Source organism: Rhinolophus sinicus, chromosome 4 (genome assembly GCF_057876585.1).
Source record: "Rhinolophus sinicus isolate RSI-liver-muscle chromosome 4, RSI-T2T, whole genome shotgun sequence".
Classification (NCBI taxonomy): Eukaryota; Metazoa; Chordata; class Mammalia; order Chiroptera; family Rhinolophidae; genus Rhinolophus; species Rhinolophus sinicus.
In genome coordinates this window covers 99,469,610-99,492,638 of record NC_142504.1, presented here as the reverse complement: position 1 = coordinate 99,492,638, position 23,029 = coordinate 99,469,610, and the positions used below count along the sequence as shown (strand labels likewise).

The 23,029-nt window shown below is 43.6% G+C and overlaps 1 protein-coding gene across 3 annotated transcripts in view; it reads right to left on the bottom strand.

The window, feature by feature from the left end:
- Window positions 1-22,251, bottom strand: part of MAPK4 (mitogen-activated protein kinase 4) — a 136,636-nt gene extending 114,385 nt beyond the window's left edge. For 2 of the 3 annotated variants that reach the window (XM_019721742.3, XM_074339972.2), the window contains exon 1: window positions 21,411-21,661. The gene's annotated coding sequence lies outside the window, so the exon portion shown is untranslated. Of the gene's footprint in view, window positions 1-21,410; window positions 21,662-21,838 lie in introns of those variants that run through there. The other variant, XM_019721748.3, reaches the window with a different exon arrangement.
- Window positions 22,252-23,029: the final 778 nt, after the last annotated feature.

Below are 23,029 nucleotides of genomic sequence, written 5' to 3'. Positions count from 1 at the left end.
CCTGTAATCAGTGTGCATTTCTGCCCTTAAGGTTTACTGTGTATCTGAGGAGATGAAAGTAGCACAATCAACGTCATTAGAGAATAAGATAGTTTATCTTCTAGTGCTGGTCCATTGAGCAGGGTCGACAGTAGGGGGGGGAGGGGGAGGGGAGGGAGAAAGAGAGAGGGAGAGACAAGGTAAAGGTCTCCTCAAATGACCCAAGAACAGACTTCCAATTTGGTACCCACTACATGGCACACTTCATTCAGAGACAAACACAAACAGCAAATGAAATCAGGAGAAAAGCAGCTCTGCCATGGCCAGCCAGAAGTTAATAAAAATCCCCTTGGACATTTGGCCAAACATTGTCAGCAACCCTCTAGCAAGAGAATCCCAGTCGGGCCATGTCATTAGCAATATGCCTGGATGGCCCTCAGGGAGGCGTCCAGGTTTTCAGGTTGTATCTTTTTGGACAGCATCTCTCTTTCCCTGAGCAATGACAAGGACAAACACTGACCATGGATCATGCCCATTGCTTTCTGCTCTTACTCACGCTTCCGATCTAAAGCAGGCGGCCAGCTCCCCATCCTGCACCTTCCTCTCACATCTTCTGTGCTGGTGTGAAGCAGCAAAGCCACCTTGACGTAGGTGACCTAGGAGTCTTGCTGCCATTACCTCAGAGCACAGACTGCTCGCTGACGCTGGTCTCAGTCTCTTCAGTGTGATCCCTGCCTCCCAAACAGCACCCCTCAGGCTTCCGAGGGGCCCCTACCTCAGTCAGTGCTGAAACCCCACAGCCCGAAGAGGAGACGGAACCAGCAGAAATCCCTGGGAGGCTCACTGCGTGCTGATGAGACCGTTGGAATCAATTTCCTCACGAGCCCCTTTTGGGATGTATCAAGTACGGTGTGAGCAAGCGCTCTAGGAAGGGAAGCCCCAAATCAAAGTTTCATTATCAGCTGAAGTGACAGGTATCACACATGATATCCATCACTGTGGACGTTTTTTCTTTTTAAGATGGGCCAGGGACAGAGGAGAACTCATTCCCCCCAACTCCTTTTGCACTTGTCCCTATTGCACAGTGAGCTCACTGCAGCCCTCTTCACAATTTTCTTCATGCACAACTCACCCCCAGCACCAGTGGACATGGAGAGGGTCTTATCTGCCTTGGACATCCTGTCCCTCCTTAATGCCCAGCACCAGAGCCATCTTGAGGGTGCTATGAATGTAGGAGACTGCCCTGGGTAAGACTACCCCCCAAATTGAAGGGCTGGGAGGTGGGGAAGTGTGTCTGGACTACAACTCAGGGTCTGTAATCTGTTCTCAAGGTAGGAGCAGGAGAGGGCAACATGACTTCCAGTTAGAACAACATCAACAACAAAAAACTGAAAAAAAATTCAGAGCTACACCACAGGCAGAGAGAGAACAGCCCTCACCGACCTCATCCATGCTGAGCCTGCCACACCAGGCCCCTCTTGTGGTTTCATTTTTGAGTCTTACCTGCTCCACAGTTGCCCTTGAGGTTCACTTTAGCTTGATTTTCCTTGAAGAACAGTGTCTGTGCAGGGGGAGCGTAAGAATGATTGCCGGTTGCACTCGAAAAGCACACACAGTAAATGCTCCAAAAGCCCGTTAATGCACCCACTAGAAATGGTTTTGAAGAGTCTGAAACACTGAGCAGAGACAGAGGGTGCTGCAAGGACAAGATGATGTAAAGGTCATGTCCCCCCGTGGCCTCATCACTTCCCAGGGGGATTCTAGTGACAGTCTCCTGTGTGTCCTGCCGGGCACACTCCCTCCAGTCCATTTGTTAATTTGCAGGCAAATCTGATCATATTACTCACCTGCTGACAACCCCTCAACGACTTTCCTTTCCGTTCGTGGATGACAGGCCCCCGGGACTAAGCTCTTTGTCCCATCACACTCTTTACCCGTCACCCTAAACCACGTGTGGCTCCCCATGCCAGTCTGGCTCATGTTGTCTATCACCTTTGCCTATGCTGCTCCTGGGTGGACCTGCCCACCTTTTTCACCTGGCAAACCCCGAGTCATACTCCAAGATTCTTCCCTGGCCCTTGCTCCTGGACACCTCTGAGCCTCACTCCCTCTCGTGTGTCCCCTGGAAGCCCCCCACACTCCCTCTACAGAGCCCTAAGGGACAGGCCCTGTGGCTGCCCCTTTACTGGTCCGTCCACCACCCACCCCCAGACGAGCTGCTCAGGAACTGTGTCTTCTTCCTTCCAGCTACAAAGTTTGCACAACACCTAGCATGTACTTGGTGGTGCATAATTTTTTTTAAAAAGATCAATTAATCAATCAGTCCTACAGTTGACTGGGATGTTATTTCAATTCCTGGTGCTGTGAGCAGGTAGATCTGCAGCAATCAGTACTGTCCTTTCCCTCAACAGCACATTTGCCATCTGTGTCCTTCCTCCTTGAGCAGTGGTTCTCAAAGGACAGTCCCGGGCCATCTCCATTATCGTCACCCAGGAAGATGTTAGACATGCAAATTCTTGGGCCCCACCAAGTCCTACTGAAGGAGAAACTCTGGGGACTGTCCCAGCAAGCTGTCGTTTAACATGTTTGCAGGGGGTTATGATGCACTCTCAATTCTGAGAACCAGTGCCCTAGAGCCTTCGAAGACCATTAGAAGCAGTTTGGATTCTGCTCTGCAAGCAGCTGCAGTGAACTCTCTGCCTGGCAATTTCCCCTTCTCCAGGCTGGTAGAGCCTCTGCCATAGCTGAAAGCAGCTGCGTTCACTGGGACCAGAGGCGGAAATACTTCCCCTCCCGGTACCCCTGGAATAAACAAGAATCACCTAGGGAACAAAGGAAACTAGGCAACACGTGTGCTCCGTGCTCTAAAGAGTTCTCACTAACCCGGGGTAGTGGGCGGGCTCTCGCAGAGCCTTGCTGCACTGGATAGAGTTCACCTCGGGCCAAACTCCATCTTATAGAAGCCAGTTGCTCGTTATTTTTCCCCAAAGAACAATGTTGGACATATCAGAAGTGTAGCAGGCAGACCTGCCACTCTTACCACAGGTAGAGACAACAGAACAGGGCAATGGCCATGAGCTGAATTCCTGAGGTTTTGCAGCCCACCCCACCCCAAATCACAGCACAATATATTCAGATCACGGAAATGACCAAAGAACCGGAAGCATAAAACTTTTTAGCACTGACATTTCCTATAAACTCTTCTGTATATCTCTCATTTCATAGTTAATCATTTTTATTGAGCTCCTATTATGCACAAGAGAAGCACGTTTCGCTCACTAACCCGATGGATTGCAACCTTGGCTGCATACTAGAACCACATGAGCTTTGAAAAAAAATTGAAAAAAATTCTGATGCCCAGACCAGACTCCAGGCTAATTAAACCAGAATCTCTGGAGTGGGACGCAGGCCTCAGTATTTTTAAACTTTCCAGATGATTCCAATGTGCAGCCAATTTGGGGCACCATGGCTTTAAATAATATTGATGTCTGGACTCCACCCCAAATGACATAAATCAACTTCTAGGGCTGTAGCCTGGGACTGTATGCATAATGCATGTCTGCATATGTATACATGTGTGTATGCGTATGTATATGGATCCATGTGTGCACTGCATATGCACACACATGCATACATGCATATACACACATTTACCTCTGCACGTGCCTACATATACATGTGCGTATACACAGACATATATACATAGTCTCCAGGTGACTCTAATACAGCCAAAGTTGAGAACCATTGCACAGTCTACTGGTTTCCAAACTCGTCTGCACTTTAGAACCACCTCTAAAACTTCCAAAGCTCCGGCCATACACCAGACCAATCAGATCATAAGCTCCGGGCTGGTCGGCTGGGCACAGACATCAGTGTTTTTTGAGGCTCTCTAGATGATTCTGACGTGCAGACAAGTTTGCAAAGTATAGCACAGACACCAAGCTCCAGGAGAGCAGGGGCTGTCTTCTGCTCTTTTACTGCAACTGTCCTATAGCACCTACCTTACATATTTATTAAACCAAATTAAATTTTTAGACATTCGTTATCACAATGTCCTTTACAAACCATGCGCAGTGTAGCTAGCGCCTTCTAGGACTCTATGATTCAACAGGGGTTGGCTTAAAAGGTACATATTTCATGAAACTGCGTTCTGCCTCGTCGCTAGTGGAAGCTATCCAGACTCCCCCAATCCCCACAATTTGGAAACTATCTCCCTCTTTGAAATTTCTCTGTTGCTCCTTTGGGTGGCTTCAGACAAAAATATCTGTCCAGCTCCCTTCTCAGCACATCTGAAAACTGGAAATGACTCTTGGGCACTTAGGTGCCCAGAGGTGAATTTAGGAATTGGAGGGCTTGCCACTCCCTGCTGAAGAGGGGGACAGCGGGCTCCTTCACTAAGCCAGACATGGCTCACGTTTTAAGGCCAGCAGGTAAGAGAGAAATGCTATTAATTCCTCATTTGACAAGTTTGATGCTGTGCACCTTGATTTGCCCTACAAGTGAGGATGATTTTATTCCATAACAAAAGCACGTGGATGGGCTATTTCTCATCTAAAGGATTTCTACTGTGAATCCTTTTGTGGAAATGCTGATGTTTATATAGCAAGTTTGCTTTTAAAAGAGGGACACCTGCAAAATCTATTCATCAAAACTTGGAAAAATAAGTTCAATACCTCTTCTTCTTTTTGAGATTACCTCTTCACAGTGGGCGTTTTAATTCACTCTGACCTATTTTTTTTTTTGCCAGCATTGACCATTCATCTAAATGCCTGACAACCAAGAGAATTATCTTCTGTAATGATTATTACTGCAGGAGGAGGGCTGGGCTGGAAGAGAACTGGGCTTTTTGCATCACGTCAACTCGAATTCCCTGTGTGATCTTGAGCAAGTTATTTGATCTTCACGTTCCTCATTTATAAAATAGGAAAATAAACACTTGCAAAGATGGTTTTCTTCCAGCTCAAACATCATGTGGTTCTAATTCTTCTGTGGACAATGACATTAGTCTTGTGGAAATAGCCAAGTTTATTAGCTTGTTTTCCTAAAAATGGATAATTACTTGGGAGAAAGTCACTTGAGAATCCAATTTCATAAGACAAAGATTAAATAACTACTATATGCACCATGATATATTAGACATAGGCTACAAAAAGAGAGGCAGCCTATGCTGATAAGATTAATGAGGAAAATAATTATATATAGCTAACCATGATTTAAGACCAAATGAAATAGATATGCCATGAGACCAGAGAGGAGGCATCTTGGAGTGTTTAAAAAGGAAGGTCCAGAATGAACAGTAAAGTTCTTTCTATCAGGGTTAAAGGAACACTGAACTTGGAATCAAACTTGGGTTATAGTTCTGGATTTCCCAGGTAGTTAGTTAGTGGCTATGTCATCTCAGATAAGCCACCCACCTTCCCCAAGCTTAAGTTTCCCCTTCCTGCCCCCCATAAAATAGGAATCATCTAATACTGACCCAACGTACTGGACAGTGCCACTGGGAAGCTCAAAGAAGACACTAGCCTGTGTCTATGAGTTTTTCACCCCAATAAACTTTAATTAAAAAAAAAAGAAGACACTGACAAGAGAGGACATTATGAAATGCTGGATAATGTAAGTTACATAAAACCACGGAGGATATACATAACGTATGCTAAACATGTGTCTCTATAGATTTTGATCCGATGACATAAAAACCATAATTTCCACTGAGAAAGGCATCCAGAGGTTAAATTCAGAGCTGCAGGATCTCAGACGCGGTGGCTTCTTTTTTTTCCATCTTCTTAATTTCCCCCCTTATTTACTTACTAAATAAAAACATGTTTATTTTTTAAATGAAATAGTGTAGAACGGTATAAAATAAAAAACCCTTTCCCTCACCTCAATAACCAGCTACCTCTTACTTTACCATTACTAAAAATGTCTTAGGCGTCCTTCCAGAAAACAGCTTATGATTGTCCCATAGTCATAACTGTATATGTATATGCTCCTGTATCTACAGCTATACACCTTCTTTTTGAGGTATCCATTACTGGAAAGGTCTTATTTAAAATAATCTCAGTTTAAGGCAATATAGTTTTAGATTACTGAAATATGACTTTGCTTTTAGTGGTGATAATTAAATAATAATGCTCTATTTCTTACCAATGGGAAAGGTGGAACAGAAGACAGGAAGGTTATTTAATATATTATGGACGCCAAATCCTGAATTCAGAAGTGTAGAGCAAAACACTGTATTGTTTGTTGGTTAAATAAGAGAAAAGTCAGCTGTTAAAGGACTCATAGATGTTTGGTTCTGGGGATCTGCTTCTGAATAAATTGAAGGGAGAAACCAAAGGATTTTTTTACTGCCTCTTGTTCCATAAATGCATTTCTGGTTCACTTTCAAAGACGGCTCATAAAAAAGGTGGTTTTCAGGATTAACAAATTCACTGAATAACTTCTGAAGAATGAAAGCATGCACAAAAATTTGGAAAGATTTAACCTTTTAACTCAAAGACTTTAATAAACTAAGACCATTTTCATGTTGAACTCAAGCTCCACATCATCCTTCATCCAGAGACCCTACAAAATTAATAAGGACCTAAGTCTTTTATTTGTCTTTAGTCTCCATTTAGCTGAAGAAAATGGTACAGAAAAATGAACAGTTATTTAGGTCAGGCATGCCCAGAACGATTTGCCCGCCATATTCTCACTCACAGTGAGAATTACTTTCTCATTACTCCGCATGTCCTAAAGTTCTCTCTGTCATTTTGATGGTACAGATTTCACTGGCTTTATTACATAGCAGAGGGGTGAGTGGTTAAAGCCCTCTTTGAGTCCTATACAGCAGGTATTGGAACTCTATAATGGGTCAAAATTTTTTCACATTCCATCCTCGCATCTGGAAAGCTCAAAGTAGTTCATTGTAGTTACTCCATTGTGATATACTTCTAACCTCCTCTTAAGTGCTTTTCTGCAGTTACCTTCCTATTTTCCTCTTACAAATACAATCAATTCAGATTTCTGAACTTCTCCATCCCTTTTCTTTCTGTTGAAAGAGCTACAATACTTTACTCAGTCCTCTAAAAAGTTCTGCATACTTGGTAAAAAGTACCATTACCACCACATCCTGAAGGCAATACCCTGGTCTCTATGACAAGTACAGGAATTTGCTTGGCTAACTTTGAACTCCCTGTGGCTCTCACATACAAGGTCTAACAATTAAGTTCATGAACTCATCCTAGAAAAAGTGCTACATACCTCATTGCTAAATGTTACTATAGTCACCTTCAAAGAACTCCCCTTGGGAAGCTATGCACTGATTCCAGCGCCTAATCCACCCATCAAAGCAACTTTGGAACTCTTTTTCTGGAATGGCCATCAGAGTTGTCATCGTATTACCCTTGATGTTCTGAATGTCATCAAAATGTCTTCCTTTCAATATTTCCTTCATCTTCAGGTAAACGAAGAAGTCATTGGGGGCCAGATCAGGTGAGTAGGGAGGGTGTTCCAATACAGTGATTTGTTTCCTGGCTAAAAACTCCCTCACAGACAGTGCCGTGTGAGCTGGTGCATTGTCGTGATGCAAGAGCCATGAATGGTTGGTGAAAAGTTCAGGTCGTCTAACTTTTTCACGTAGCCTTTTCCGTACTTCCAAATCATAAACTTGGTTAACTGTTTGTCCAGTTGGTACAAATTCATAATGAATAATCCCTCCGTTATTGAAAAAAGGTTAGCAACATTGTTGCAATGAGTTCACAGGACTTAATTGTCAGACCTCATATGTTACTGAAGTTGCAGTGATTTATCACTTATTAGCAGAGAAAAGGGAGGGTCTCAAAAGGGCTGGAAGAAAAACTTCAAATGAATGGAAAATTTCACAGTAGAAATATAAAAATGGCCTTGATTTCAAAATAACTATACCTTTTTAGAAAAATCAGCTTAAGAGCCTAAGTCACTGATAAAGAAATTTGGCTTGTACCTAAAGTGAATCATGCTGGAGGAATTAATTTGTTTCAGGCTGAAGAATTTTCAGACATCATGGTCCATAAATTCTTGTGGTTAGTGGGGCTTTCTAGTAATTCTGCCTCCAAAAATACTCATGGAAGGTTACATTTTCTTGGAGAATAGAAAATTTGCTTCTTCAGAATTAATTATTTATCATTTCTTCCAAAGGAATCAGTCACAATCTAGAACTACCTGGGAGTGGAAGGACAGATTTGTTCCTTTCAGGACAGTTATTAAAACCTAACTGGAGGATTTCTACTTCTAGCAATAGGTGGACTAAGGTATATATAGTCTTTCCTATGTGTGAAATATTGTAAAATTAAAATAAGAATAAGCGGGATAAATCATCGTGGAATACACAAAAGGCTACATGGTATGAGCTGGTCTCTAAAAAGTTGGTGGGGAGGCCCACTCCCCAAACAAACCTTTTCCAGTGGGGCCATGCCAGCAAATTCCTGCTGCCCATGCCTTCCTTCACCTTACCCAGTGGCCACACACCTGAAAGGTGAGAGAAAACCTATGGTTCCCTGTGTAGATACCGTGTTTCCCGGAAAATGAGATCTAGCCAGACAATCAGCTCTAATGCTTATTTTGAAGCAAAAATTAATGTGACCTGGTATTATATTATATATATTATATTATATTATATATATTATATTATAATTATTATAGACCCAGTCTTATAGTAAAATAAGACTGGGTCTTATATTAATTTTTGCTCCAAATGACACATTAGAGCTGATTGTCCGGCTAGGTCTTATTTTGGGGGAAACATGGTAGCAATTTTCTGAGAGAACAGTTCTGAGGTTTCCAGGGGGGAAGATACCCCAAAATAAAAATAAGAGCTCCCCTCAGAAAAGCCAGTGGGAGCTCTGGTAAGGTGGGGGAGCACTTCCCACCACTCTATACCCCTGCCCAACCTCTACAAACTCAGCAAATACATTTTTCTCATTGTAAATGTCTCTGGCTTCATGAAAACTGGGGAAAAGCATCTACGAGAGTTGGAGCAAAGTAGAGGAAAATACATTTGGCTACTGATTCTGAAAATACATGGATAAGCATGTGCCTTCTAAAGAAAAGGATGAGAAAGCTTCCTTTGAAACATTAGATTCAAGAAGAGTCCCCTCGAAAGGCCACCCTGCCTCCTGAGCCTGGACACGATAGTTCTGTCTCCACAGGCCCAGCCTTGGCCATGGATGAGAAATGTTGCTCTCCATATGGATATGGTGGGGACCACACTGAATGGAAGAAACCTTACCTCGCTAAAGTACAGCCTGCTTGTTTTACTTTTTAACATTTGCTGGAATGAAAAGCATCTTCCTAACCTCATCCTGTCCCTGGGTCCTCAAGTCCTGCCTTTCTGCAGGACAGTATGGATGAGAAGAAACCAACTGGATACTGATGACTGACGGGGCTCCACATGCCAATCCTGTAAGAGCACCTGCCTTATTAGGAAAAGCCTAAGGAATTACTCCCGTCTATGTAAGGAAAGCTATCTACATTTAGCTGTGCCCAGCTTATGAGAACTTGTTCATCCCAACCTCCACTTTCCAGCTGTGACCAGGATGCTATATTGCGAATGGAGGGAGAAAATTCTCTAGTCCTGGACAGACAGAGCAGCTGGTGTTTCATGCTCCTCTCCTGTCAGTCTCTAAGATAAATCAGACTTACTTCTGCCTCCTTCCAGTGAACTGGGTAATTCAAACCAGCCTTCCCAATGAATACAACAAAGATAACCAGATGAAATATTTTTAAAAAATTCTTCCTGAAAGCACCAAAGAACTAACAAGATAGGGAGAGACTTCAGGCTTAAGATCTGAGGGCAGGTGTGCATGGAAAAGGGGCCACAGGTTAAATCTGACAAGCTCAGGAGACTGAAAATAATCACATAGAATGGTGTGAACATAAAAATTTCTAACTAAAAGCGGTCATGGAGGGTGGTCACATCCTTGGCCTGTAGCTTCCTTGACAAAGGTCAATCTTTACCTTAAGTGAGCCTGTCTATTGTCTTTTTACATCTAAGATCACATCCTTGGAATGTCAGTAATCCCTTTTTCCAGGCCACAGCAGGAAACTACAGAATCCCTCATTATTATTCTTGTCCCGATTACCATCTCTATGTGCTGCAAAAAGTGAACTGTTAACTATTCTGTACCCACCTATGTGAAAGAAGTACCTGTCTCTCCAATTTAGTTTTATCCAATCCCAGAGATTTCCTCACTTGCTTTCTCCCACCCCCTTAAACAACCACCAATAGATTTCATGTAACCTTCCTCCTTTGATTCTAATGTATAAAATAAGTTGCAAAACTGCCACTTTCCCAGTCTGTTGAGACTTTGCTTCCTGGCCATTGTTGTCAGTTTCGCTCAAATAAGCTCTTACAAGCTTTCTCTTAGGCTGGATGTTTTTGCAACACAGGAGATCCACAGAAGTGGGCCTGGGTATTAGGGGCCACTTTTACCCACTCGTGGGGACTGTCAATCCAAAAGGGGAAGTTGAGCTACACTCTTGGCAACCTCCCAAGGCCAGGGAGCCAGGGCAACCACTTCACACTTATGGTTGGGACCCCAAAAACTTAGACCCTAGGAGTAAGAGAAAACAAAAAAGTAAACTAGCCTGGCTTCATGTCATCTAGGTAGCCTAGAAAATCCCAAACCCCCAAACAGCCTACAATGGCTATTTAAAATCCTCTCTAGAAATCTTGTCATTTTTTAAAAAATTTATTGGGTAACAATTGTTAGTAAAATTACATAATTTCAGGTGTACAATTCTGTATTACATCATCTGTAAATCCCATTGTGTGTTCACCACCCAGAGTCAGTTCTCCTTCCATCACCATATATTTGATCCCCTTACCCTCATCTCCCACCCCACCCCACCCCCCTTACCCTCTGGTAACCACTAAACTATTGTCTGTGTCTATGAGTTTTTGTTTCTTATTTATCTGTCTTGTTCTTTTGTTGTTTTGGGTTTATATACCACATATCAGTGAAATCATATGGTTCTCTGCTTTTTCTGTCTGACTTATTTCGCTTAGCATTATACTCTCAAGATCCATCCATGTTGTCACAAATGTTCCTATATCATTTCTTACCGCCGAATAGTATTCCATGGTGTATATATACCACAACTTCTTTATCCATTCATCTATCGAAGGACATTTTGGTTGTTTCCATGTCTTGGCCACCGTAAACAAAGCTGCAATGAACATTGGAGGACACGTGTCTTTATGTATAAATGTTTTCAGATTTTTTGGGTAGATACCCAGGAGAGGGATTGCTGGGTCATATGGTAATTCTATTCGTAATTTTTTGAGGAACCTCCACACTGCCTTCCATAACGGCTGCACCAGTCTGCATTCCCACCAATAGTGTATGAGGGTTCCTTTTTCACCACAGCCTCTCCAACACTTGTTGTTATTTGTCTTGTTAATGATAGCCATTCTGACTGGGGTGAGGTGATATCTCATTGTGGTTTCTATTTGCATTTCTCTGATGATTAGTGATGTTGAGCATTTTTTCATATGTCTATTTGCCATTTGTATGTCCTCTTTGGAGAAATGTCTCTTCAGGTCCTCTGCCCATTTTTCAATTGGGTTGTTTGTTTTTTTGTTGTTGAGTTTCATGAGTTCCTTGTATATTTTGGATATTAGCCCCTTATCAGAGGCACTGTTTGCAAAAATCTCCCATTCAGTTGGTTGCCTCTTTATTTTGTTGATGGTTTCTTTTGCTGTGCAGAAGCTTTTAAGTTTCATATAGTCCCATTCGTTTATTTTAGCTTTTACTTCCATTGCCTTTGGAGTCAAATTCATAAAATGCTCTTTGAACCCAAGGTCCATAAGTTTAGTACCTATGTTTTCTTCTATGCAGTTTATTGTGTCAGGTCTTATGCTTAAGTCTTTGATCCATTTTGAATTAACTTTGGTACATGGTGACAGATAGCAGTCCAGTTTCATTCTTTTGCACGTGGCTATCCAATTCTCCCAGCACCATTTATTGAAGAGGCTGTCTTTCCTCCATTGTATGTTTTTAGCTTCTTTGTAAAAAATTATCTGTCCAAATAGTTTAGTGGTTACCAGAGGGTAAGGGGGGTGGGGGTGGGAGATGAGGGTAAGGGGGATCAAATATATGGTGATGGAAGGAGAATTGACTCTGGGTGATGAACACACAATGGAATTTATAGATGATGTAATACAGAATTGTACACCTGAAATCTATGTAATTTTACTAACAATTGTCACCCCAATAAATCTAATTAAAAAAATTATCTGTCCATATTTATGTGGTTTTATTTCTGGGTTCTCAATTCTATTCTATTGGTCTATGTGTCTGTTTTTCTGCCAATACCATGCTGTTTTGATTATTGTAGCCCTGTAGTACAAGCTAAAGTCAGGGAGTGTGATACATCCAGCATTGTTCTTTTTTCTTAAGATTGCTTTGGCTATTCGGGGTCTTTTGTGGTTCCAAACAAATTTGATTTTTTGTTCTATTTCTTTAAAAAATGCCATTGGGATTTTGATAGGGATTGCATTAAATCTGTATATTGCTTTGGGTAATATGGCCATTTTAACTATGTTGATTCTTCCAATTCATGAGCACAGAATGTCTTTCCATTTCTTTGTGTCTTAAATCTTGTCATTTTTATCATCATTCAAAGCCTCAAATTATTGCACTTTATCAATCTTAAAAATCACTAATTATATGATGCATTATTATTTTAGGTACTATAAATGTAAGTCTCCAGCAATTGTAAACCATATCTGAATTTCAGAGATTAAAATGTGAAAAAATGTACATCTTAAAATTGATCAGTCGTGATAGTTATGCAAATATTTTTCAAAACAATATCTAGCATACATTCAAAGATAACTAGGCATACAAGGAGCTATGACACCATAAACATGACCCAGCATGAGAATAAGAACAAACAACAGAAGAAACAGACACATAATTATTCCAGATGGAAAAATTACCAGACACAAAATGTAAAACTATACTTATTATACTCCAGAAGATAAAAGTTGGGCTTAAAATTTCAAAACAAGGACCCAGGAACCACATAAAGCAACATTAAAGATTTAAAAAAGAACCAGAAATTCTACAATGGAAATTAAAAATATAACAGACGAATTTAACTGCAGATTAGATACAGCTAAAGAGACACAGTATGACTTAGAAGACAGGTCAGAAGAAACTATCAGAATGTAGCGAGGTGAGGGAAGAAGGATGGAAAATCCAGAGGAGAGGGTAAGAGAAACAGAAGGTTACAGTAAGGAAGTTTAAGATAGTAAAATTACCTTTCAGCACAAAGTTCTCCCACAAATAGGCAGCAGAGTTAGGAGGAAGTTACTAATATTTCTAAGCCGAGCTCCCTCAAAGTCCAACGACACAACTGAGGTAGGTCACTTTAGTGAACATCCAGAGGTAGTATTACAGTGGTTAAAAGTTGTAAAATGTGTGATTTATCAGAAATATGCATTTGGCCATTCAGATGAACAAAATATATTTTTCATATGCATTTGGTCTTTATCCATGTTGTCGGTTTGGTTCCTGGTTTGCAGCTCCTGAAATCCTTGGAATTTCCTGAGTGGTAAAGGCAATGGGGACATCTTTTGTCAACATATTTAGTCTCTTGTCCTTAGTTCCTGAAATCGCTTCACAGCCAAGAAGGTAAAATGGGTGTCTTATTATTCAAAACAGGCTCCACGCCATCACAACTGGGTTTATGTTAATGAAGGTGACTTTTGGAAAGCTCAACCAAATATGAAAGGTGATAGAACATTCAACCCCATCCTGATTTCTGGGGAGGGAAGAGGGACTGATGTTACAATCAATCGTCTGATGGCCAATGAATTAATTAATCATGCCTATGTGATGAAGCCTACCTAAAAACCCAAAAGGATGGGGTTCAGAGAGCTTCCAGGTTGGGGGACAAGAACACTTCCACATGTCGAGCCCCAAACTCCATGGGGACAGAAGCTACTTTGCTCAGGACTAAGAATCCCTTCATCTGGTTGTTGATTTGTATCCTTTACTACTGTTTGCAATGAAAAGGTAATCTAGTGAGTAAATGTGTTTCCCGAGTTCTGTGAGCAATTCTAGCAAATTAATCAAACCCACAGCGGGGGTTGTAGGAACCTCTGATTTACAGCCAGTTGGTCAGAATCACAGGTAACAACCTGGGCTTGGGACGGGTATCTGAAATAGAGGCCAGTCTTGTGGGACTGAGCCTTTTACCTGTGGAATTTGATGCTATCTCTGGGTAAATACCAGTATCAGAATTGTAGAACTCCCCGCTGGTGTCCGAGAATTACTTGGCTGTATGGGGGTAAAAAACCCACACATTGGAATTGGTGATCAGAATCCTTTAAAATGTTTATGTGACTATGGTTATTTTATGTTTCTGTGCATCACTCTCCTCAAATATAAATGGATATAGCAAAACAGTACCCACTTTATAAGCTGTAAAGCACTGAATAAGTGCTCACTATCCATCTAAACTTGCCTCAGCAACTGAACAGGCAGTTTCACTACTATGAATGAAAAAATTTAGCCGGAAACATAGCACTTAAAGTGTTGGAATTCTGGAACATTAGGATTAGATAGAACTCTTCATAAAATCTCCATGAGATCAGAGGTTTATTGCTTTTTCTTTAAAAAAAAAAAAGGGTTTTCTACATGGAGATCAATTTTCTGAAAACACTAAACCCAAATAGAAAAATAGGTAATTAACTAAAAATATAAGCAGGTAACAATCCTATAGAAAAATGTTTAGCCATACTTATAACGAAAATGCAAATGAACGCAACAATAATACATTTTTCACCTTATCAAATAAATAATTTTTAAAAAATAATGCCCTGTGCTATGAAGGATGTGGTGAAATCATTTCCGGCTTGGGAAGCAATTTGTTAACATGGTGCATTCCACCCTTAGGTGAGTAATTTCACTATCTGGGAATGTATATTAAGAAAACAATTAAAATTATAGAAAAATTATGGACACAAAGTTTCTCATTGCAATGACACACAGCAATGAGAAACTGGGAGGAAACAATGTCCCCTAATACCAGAATATTGGCATAAGTTAACAGACTTCCAAGGTATTGAATTATGTAGTCATTAAAAATGCATATAAAGAGTTTGCAATAACATGGAAATTGCTTGTTATAATATTAACTGGAAAAGGCAAGATAAAAATTAATATGGCATGATCTAAGTTGTGTTTTAAAATGAGCTGAGAAAAAAACACTAAAAGTAAATATAGCAAAATATGATTGGGTCAATCAATCACAGATAGGATTTTTAAATTTTTCTTTGTATTTTCCATAATGAATATGTATTACTTTCCCAGATAGGGAAACAAATGTTTTCATTCTAATTATTTACTATAAAGATAATATAAAAGAACATTAAAGAAAGGGTTTCTTTAATTTTTCAATTTTTTCATTGAGATATAATTGACATTTAACATTATATTAGTTTCAGGTGTACAACATGAGTCAATATTTGTATATATTGCAAAATGATCCCCACAATAAGCCTATTTAATATCCATCACTATACATAGTTACAAATTTTTTTTCTTGAGAAGTTTTAAGATCTGCTTTCTTAGCAACTTTCAAATGTACAATACAGTATTATTAATTACAGTCACCATGCCGTACATAGGAAGTTTTATGTGAATACTCTCATTCCACTGATGCAACTTTTTCAGTTTTCCCATGGTTCTTTCCAGTGCTACCCGTATGCACACACACTTCTGGCATAGATGTAATCAGTTTGAATTGGTTAGTTCTATCAGGTCTAGATGACCTGGAAATGAGACACTTTATCAAACCCTTTTCCTTCCTGGACTGCCCTCCACCAAAATGCTCTGACAACTAGGAAGATGGAAAGGTACCCTAGTCGCACAGAGTGTTACAGGGATTGGGACAACCTCCTGACTCCTAAAACCCAGCCTTGGCACTGACCTTTGTGTAACCTCGGCAAGCCAGCTAACTTCTCTCAGCTTCAGTTTCCCCATTTATACTATGGGACAAGGAGAGCTGCTCACTGATCCCCGAGATCCCTGCAGGTCTAATTTCTGTGACTGTATAGATTTGACCCAAAATCTCCAAACAGATCTTGACTCTTTTATAAAAATCAAATCGGTTTAAACATAAATGGAAAACTAGCTTTAAAAAAAAAAAAAAAAAAACCCTGCCTACACAAATCTTTCTGTAGAGAGTCTTTTTTATTTTTGTTAAGTCTACAGACGGACATACTGACAGGTCAGTTTCACCTATAGTCAGGAACATTTAGATACTAAAGCAATACTCATAGCACTTTCTCTTCTTCATTGAAGATAGGCCAATTTAGATTAAGGAAAAAAACCGAATGAATAAAATGCCTGACAAATAGAGGTTTAAAAAAAAAAAAAAAGGAAGTTTTATTATTTTAATTACTTGCTCATCCCTACCCACAAAAGGTATTTCCTATCTGGCCTATTTCAACGCAAGGAAAAATCTCATCCCAGGCGTGGGTTTTCCAAAACAGAAGTGTGAACCAATGAAATCTTATTGGGAATTTTTCAAATACCTTTATAGTGACCTGAAAAAAAGAGTTTTCATTCACTTTCTGAAGCAATACTTGGGCTCAGGACCAACCTCACCGACAGCACGCATTAAGTTCCTTCTATCCACTGGTAGAACTCACAGGTCCCCCTGTAAAACTTGAACTAACCTGGCCCCTTGTTCCCTCCTACAAAGAGGCTGCTGATGCTGTGACGTTGACCTGGAGTCGCTGAAGATTTGGACGTTCTTACTTTTGATAGCGGACAGTCACAGGAGTACCGGTTACCCCTGAATTTAACGATTCTATTTTGATCCATGCTCTCTATTTAAGTCAAGTCGTTGAGGAACTGCTCTAAGCATTTGCCAGTCTGGGTAGAAGAAAGTCCCTGCTTTCCTTTTCCTGCCGCCACAGCTGTCCCCTCACTCCTCAAAGCCTTTTCGAGAGCCAGCTTTACTTGAAGCTAATGCAAGGGACACCTCAGAGCCCTTCTTTGGCACAGGACCCCTACAGGCCTGGGAGGGGCCCCAGCAATGTGTTCATTGGGTCGTTTTGTTTTCTTCTAAAAGAGGACCCCTTAGTGACATAGCATCCTGTCCCACCAGAACTGGATCCTCCCCTGCCACTTCCCTCACCCACTGCTGCCCACCAGCCACAGCCCAACCAGCGGACTGGCATGAACCTGTGGGCAATGGTGACTGCCAACAGTAGTTCTGCTACCCACACTTCTGGTAGCAGCTACATGCTAGGGGAAGAATCGGAGATTTTATTTATTTCTTGGCTGCAAAAGTTTGACTTAATATGACCAGATTTAGAATATGCGGCCTAAAAAAAAGGATGTTTATTCTGATTTATGAAATTAATCATATGGAAAGTTCTTCAATGTTAATTACACATTTACTAAGTCACCTATATTAAAAAAGAAGTCAGATATATTAAATAAGACCTCTCCCAGGAAAGTAGGAATAGTTATATTGCGTAATACATAATAACCCATGTCCCTGAGAATGGTGGTTCTCAATCAGTGGTGATTTTGCTCCTTTGGGGAACATTTGGCAATGACTGGAGACAGTTTTGGCTGTCACAACTCACGGAGGGACATGCTACAGTGCACAGGACAGTCCCCCATGACAAAGAATTATCTAGCCCACAACATCAAAATAGTGCCCATGCTGAGAATCCTTGCCTTAAAATAATGGGCACATGTAGGTAAAGAAGCTAGGATTCCGTCTGGAAAACGACTAACAGGTAGCTCATACAGAGCTGCTCCCTCACTTCAACTACCACACCATGGTAAAAAGCAGTGAAGTCTGCAGACTTTCATGGCTCATGGAACTGCAAGGACCCTTGCCAACCGTGGCTACATGAGGAGATGGTAGCACAATTTCAAGAGCCCCAGGAAGGCACTTTGCCTCCCCAAATACCTCCAACACGCACTTCTCTGTGCTTGAAATCCTCGCATGGTGCACAGACCCTTTCCTTCCATAATGAAGCCTAAAGTGCAAAGATCTCCCCCCCACCCCCCGCCCTCCCCACACACACGCAAAAGAGAACAGTGACCTACATTTGTATTCAAGGGGAAGTGGCTGACGACAGATTGTTTTTCCCCTGAGTTTTCATACAGTAAAAGGCTCTGAGCAGCTGAAAGTGGTAAAGAGGAAAAGAGTTTCAAGGTCCCAGTGAGGTAGGGGAAGGGTGAAGAAATGGGCAATACAGGGTTTGGAAATAAATATCACCTATAGCACAGACGACGCTGAGCCTGCAGGGAAGGAAAGATGCAGAGGGAAAAAAAAAAAGTCACATTCTTGTCCTTCAAGAAGATTACAATCAAGTTCAGCTCAGGTGAAAACACTCCAAGAATGCTTGCAAGAATGGTGGGGATGCAGCGCTATCATTGCAGTTGGAACTGGAGACTCACCAGCAGTGGGATCACAGTGTACCCCAAACTGCCGGTGACCCCGACAGACACGCACACACACCTCGCAAAGTCATGGACACACAGTGAAACGTTCAGGCAGGGCCGCTTTGTTGACTGAATGGCAACTATTCCAAATGAAGTGCTCTGAAGATGTTTTGTTTCTTCCTTCACTCCCTTGCTTATGCCATTTCCTTAGCTTAGGGAGAGAAGTCTTTTTTCATCCTCTTTGCCTATCTGAATCCTATTGCATCTTACAAATCCAGTTTTTCTCTGCACATTCCTGATTTTGGCCTCCCCTGGCTTTTCCTCCCTCTTCTTATAAGTAAAGGGTCCCCAAGTCATTCATCTAGTGCCTACCATATTTCCTATGTACCTTTCAGAAAGACCTATTTCCAGAAAAGATTTCAGGGGGGCTTTCAAGTTCATCACAAAAAAATAATATGTAGTTTTACAAGAATGTAAAAGGGAGATCAGAAATAATTTCAGAAGAAAAAGATCATTGTACCAAGAAGCTAGAAAAAGCAGTTACAGGAATTGCTGGAGGCCAAGGTAAAAAGATAAACACAACTCGACATATAGCGAGTTCTTGAACTCTGATAAAAGAAAAGCCACAATTCCATGAAGACAGAATATTTTTTCTGACATTAAATTCTAGGAGGAATTTGCTCCGGGCTTTTCATGTGTGCTGCAGTCATTTTATGTGTTTATCTCAAGAACTCTGTTAGGTCCTTTAGGACAAAGACCATGTCTTAGACTATATATCCCTGATAAATATATATCATTGTAAGCATTCAAATATTTGCCAATAGACCAAGGACCCACAGTTTTCTTGCCAGTCTGCGTATTTCAAGGTGTCTCAGGACCTCAAGATTATCAGAGTAATATAACCATCAACTCTCTCGGCAAGAAGGACCCTCAGACCGTTTGATTCTGCCTCTAGGTCCTTTGTCACCTCAATGATGAGATTTGAAAAATACTCTCACCCCAACTGCTGTCACCACTTTGGAGCTAGGGGCTGAAGGGTCCATGTTGACCTTACCCTCATGCTTCCCCTGCCCCCTCCTGATTTAGTTGATTATCCTTTGCCTCTCTTTCTGTCCCCACCACAGATTCTCCATCCCTTTGAGTGGCAGGGCTTTGCCTTATTAATCTTTGATTTCCTGCAATAACTAGCACAGTGCTTTGCACACAGGAACTGCCTTCCCCCCCCCCCCCCAGTGTAAGGAAGCTGAATTGGAAAGAGGTCCCAGAGCAGGCCTTTCCATTGTTCTACCCTGCTCCCCTCAGACAAACCCTCCAGCTATAGTGTAGAAGCTCTTCCTACACCCCATAAGCAGTCTAGAAAGGTTAAAATGCAGGTTACTAAAGGAATTGAAGACTCGAGGGTTCAAAGACATTCTCTCACCGTTGTCTCCCTATGTCCCCCTCCCAAAAACCCCCAAAAAACTTGTACTCTGTAGGTCCTCAGTAAATATCTATGAAAATAAGGTAATAGCTGGTTAGCTCAGGTGGTTAGAGCGCAGTGCTCTTAACACCAAGGTCGCTGGTTAGATCCCCACATGGGCCTCTGTGAGCTGCGCCCTCCACAACTAGATTGAAACAACCACTTGACTTGGAGCTGATGGGGTAGACACACTTAAATCAATGAAAGTTTTAAAAAATTAAAAATAAAGGAATAGCAAAGCTACCTTGAACATAGTAAGTACTCAATAAATAGTTTCTAAGTTGAAAAGTGTAACACATCTACTTTGCACATAGTAGGTGCTCGATAAATATCTTTTAAATGAAGACGACCGTAGGACTGCTGCCTTGCACATAGAAACCCCCCTGTAAATGACTATTAAACCGAATAGTAGCAGACATTCCTTAGAGAACCCGGGCAGAGGTGACATTAATCAAATCCCAGGCACAGATCCATGAATGGAAATGCGCGACTCGAGGTAGCTAGCGCTTTCTAGAGTGCTGGGGAGGCGCGTGACTGTGCGCGGCCCCGGGGGACACCGCGCTCCTTCCTGAGCCGCGGACCCACTGCCTGCTCCCGGGCATTGATCAGCTATTGGGATCCCTTCCACACACGGGGGCGGGAAACGGCCGCCGCCTCCAATTGTCAGTTCGGGGCCGCACCTGGAGCTCCCGCCACGGTCCCTTCCCGGGGCAACCGCCCACCCTGGCTTCTCCTCAGATTCCGGAGAGTTGCGGGCAGAACAAAAGCAAACGCCAGCGGGCTTCCGAAGGCTTTTCTGGTGGAGAGCAGCCCTGGCACAGGCTGGGCAAGGCAGCGCGGACCGAGCAGTGATGTCAAACCCTCCCTATTCGTGGCCGGTGGTCGCCCGCCCTCCCCAGCAGATTCGGGCTAGGGATTACCCAGCTGGGGAAAGCGGCGGGGCTTCCCTCCTCCCCACTCTCTCGGCCCCCGCCCGGGTCCTCCGAGGAGCAGAGTGGGCGCCTCCGTCGCGTGGGGCGTGGAGGACGCCGCATTAACCCTTGAAGGAGACGGGAAGAAGGCTGGAGGGGAGGACGGCATAGACCCCACAACCGGGAAACAAATCTGAACTCGCAGTGCGAAGCGCCCCTCGGTTCCCCAAAACGCGCTGAGCAGTCCCCGGAGGTGGGGGTCCCCTCGCGCACCAGGTTCCTATCATCTCCATGAAACACTTCCCCGGGGAGTCCAGCGGCAACCTTCCCATCCAACCACCCACCCGGGGACAGCACCCGTGCGCGGTCCGAGGAGTAAGGGGTCACCGAGGGCGTCCCGGGCGGTCCCGCGGGAGACATCCCACTGCTCGGAAACTCGCTAGTTTGGTATTCACTTGGTTTCTTGTTTGGGGGTTTATTTTTTTAAGCAGAGGTGGAGGGTGCAGAAGGAGGGAAAGTACCATTTCTTCCCTTCTCCTCGGCTTCTCCGGAGCCGGTTGAAGTCCGAGGGGAGCAGGCAGCCGGGAGAAGAAAGAAAGCGAAGGGGGAGCCACTTACCTACGGCAGAGCCCGAGAGTGCGGCGGCCAGGCGCGAGCAGCGCCTTTGTCTGCGGTCGCGGCACCGGCCCGCTCCGCCAGGCGGGTCCCAGCCCCGGAGCTCCGCGAGCTCCCGCGGGCACCCGGGCAACACCGCTCGCGGCTCCCGCTCCGGCTGCGGCAGCGGCTGTGACCCCCGCCCGCACCGCCCAGCGCTCGCTGCTGCGGCCGCGGCTCCGCCTCGAGCCGGGCCCCGCCTCCGGCCCGCTGGGCCCCCACCTGCTGCGGCGGCCAGCGAAGGGGAGCCCGACCCAGGGCTGCCGCTTTCCCCGTGCGCCCCTCTCCCTCCTCCCACAGCCTCCCGGCCGCGGGACCGCGCGGTTCCGGGGCGGGGCGCGCACAGTGTAGACCAGCCTTCCCCAGACCTAGACCCTCAGAATCGGTCTCACCTGAGGGGCCGCGCGCCCGCATTTTCTGATTCGAGCCCCAGGCTCGGGGTAGCCTGGTCTTCCCACCTGGGCGCACACTCTCCAGAGCCCTCCGTCACCTTAGAAACCCGTCCTCTCTCCTCCCCCGGGGAGGGGACCCCTCCGGCTCTGCCCGAGAGGGAGGGGGTGGCGGGAAGCGGGGTCCTCCTCAGCCCCGGCCGAAATCCGGCCTCCCTGCCAGGTCAGCCCCACGCTGCTGCAGCGCCGGGGCGCAGGGAGAAGAAGGAGCTGGCGGGGATCGGGTCGCTGATTTGGAGCCTAGTGGTCGCGGGCCGGCGCCGGGCCGGGGGAGACCCGGCTGGGCGGGAGGCAGGAACCAACCCGAGGGGTGAGCGGACGCAGAGTGCACGTGCACGGGGCCAGAGCGCGCCCTGGATTCAGACACCGCCACCCGGGCTGTGAATCTGTGCTCGTTTGCACCGCTGCCGGGATAAAACTGACGGAAGGGGATCAACACTTTGGAAGCCAGAGAAAAGGGAACAGAAGCCACCAGCCCCGAAACACTGGCGATACCTGCTGTTTAGGTGGTGCCTTCTAGCAAATCCAAAGTGGCCCACACTGATTAGGTGTGTGCACCTCAGTGCAATGGTTGAGGAGACGCTTCTCTAGGCAGAGAAAACCATGATAACCTCAATATTGTATAATGAGGTCACTGGTGGGTTTAGCTGCCCATTAGCACTCCCTTCTCCCAATTCCCAAAACATTCAGAGAGAGAACCTCACTTTGACACTTCACAGGGTCTGCTGTATACGATGGTTATTTGTGCTTCATCCCCCATCTCCAACTCCAGGGCCTAGTACAGTTCCAGGTACATAATAGGTGCTCAATAACTGTTGAAAAAAATTACCGTGTGAATCCTGTTACTGTGCCAAATGTGGTGTGGGAAAAACATAAACATTTTAAACTGGGGGATCATATTGGAAAATGCATCAAGTGGGTAGGACAGTGATGGTGATTAAATGTTAGCTGTAATTATGATATAGATACAATTGCTATTAATCATATGTATGTAGGTAGTGGGTTAAGGATTACATGCTAAATTAGAGACAGCAAATGTCTGTACATCTGTGGTTAAGGCGTCCTGATGTATCTTCCCCAAAGAGAACATTTTAACATTTTGCTTCTCTTATTTTCATTACAAATAAGTATTAT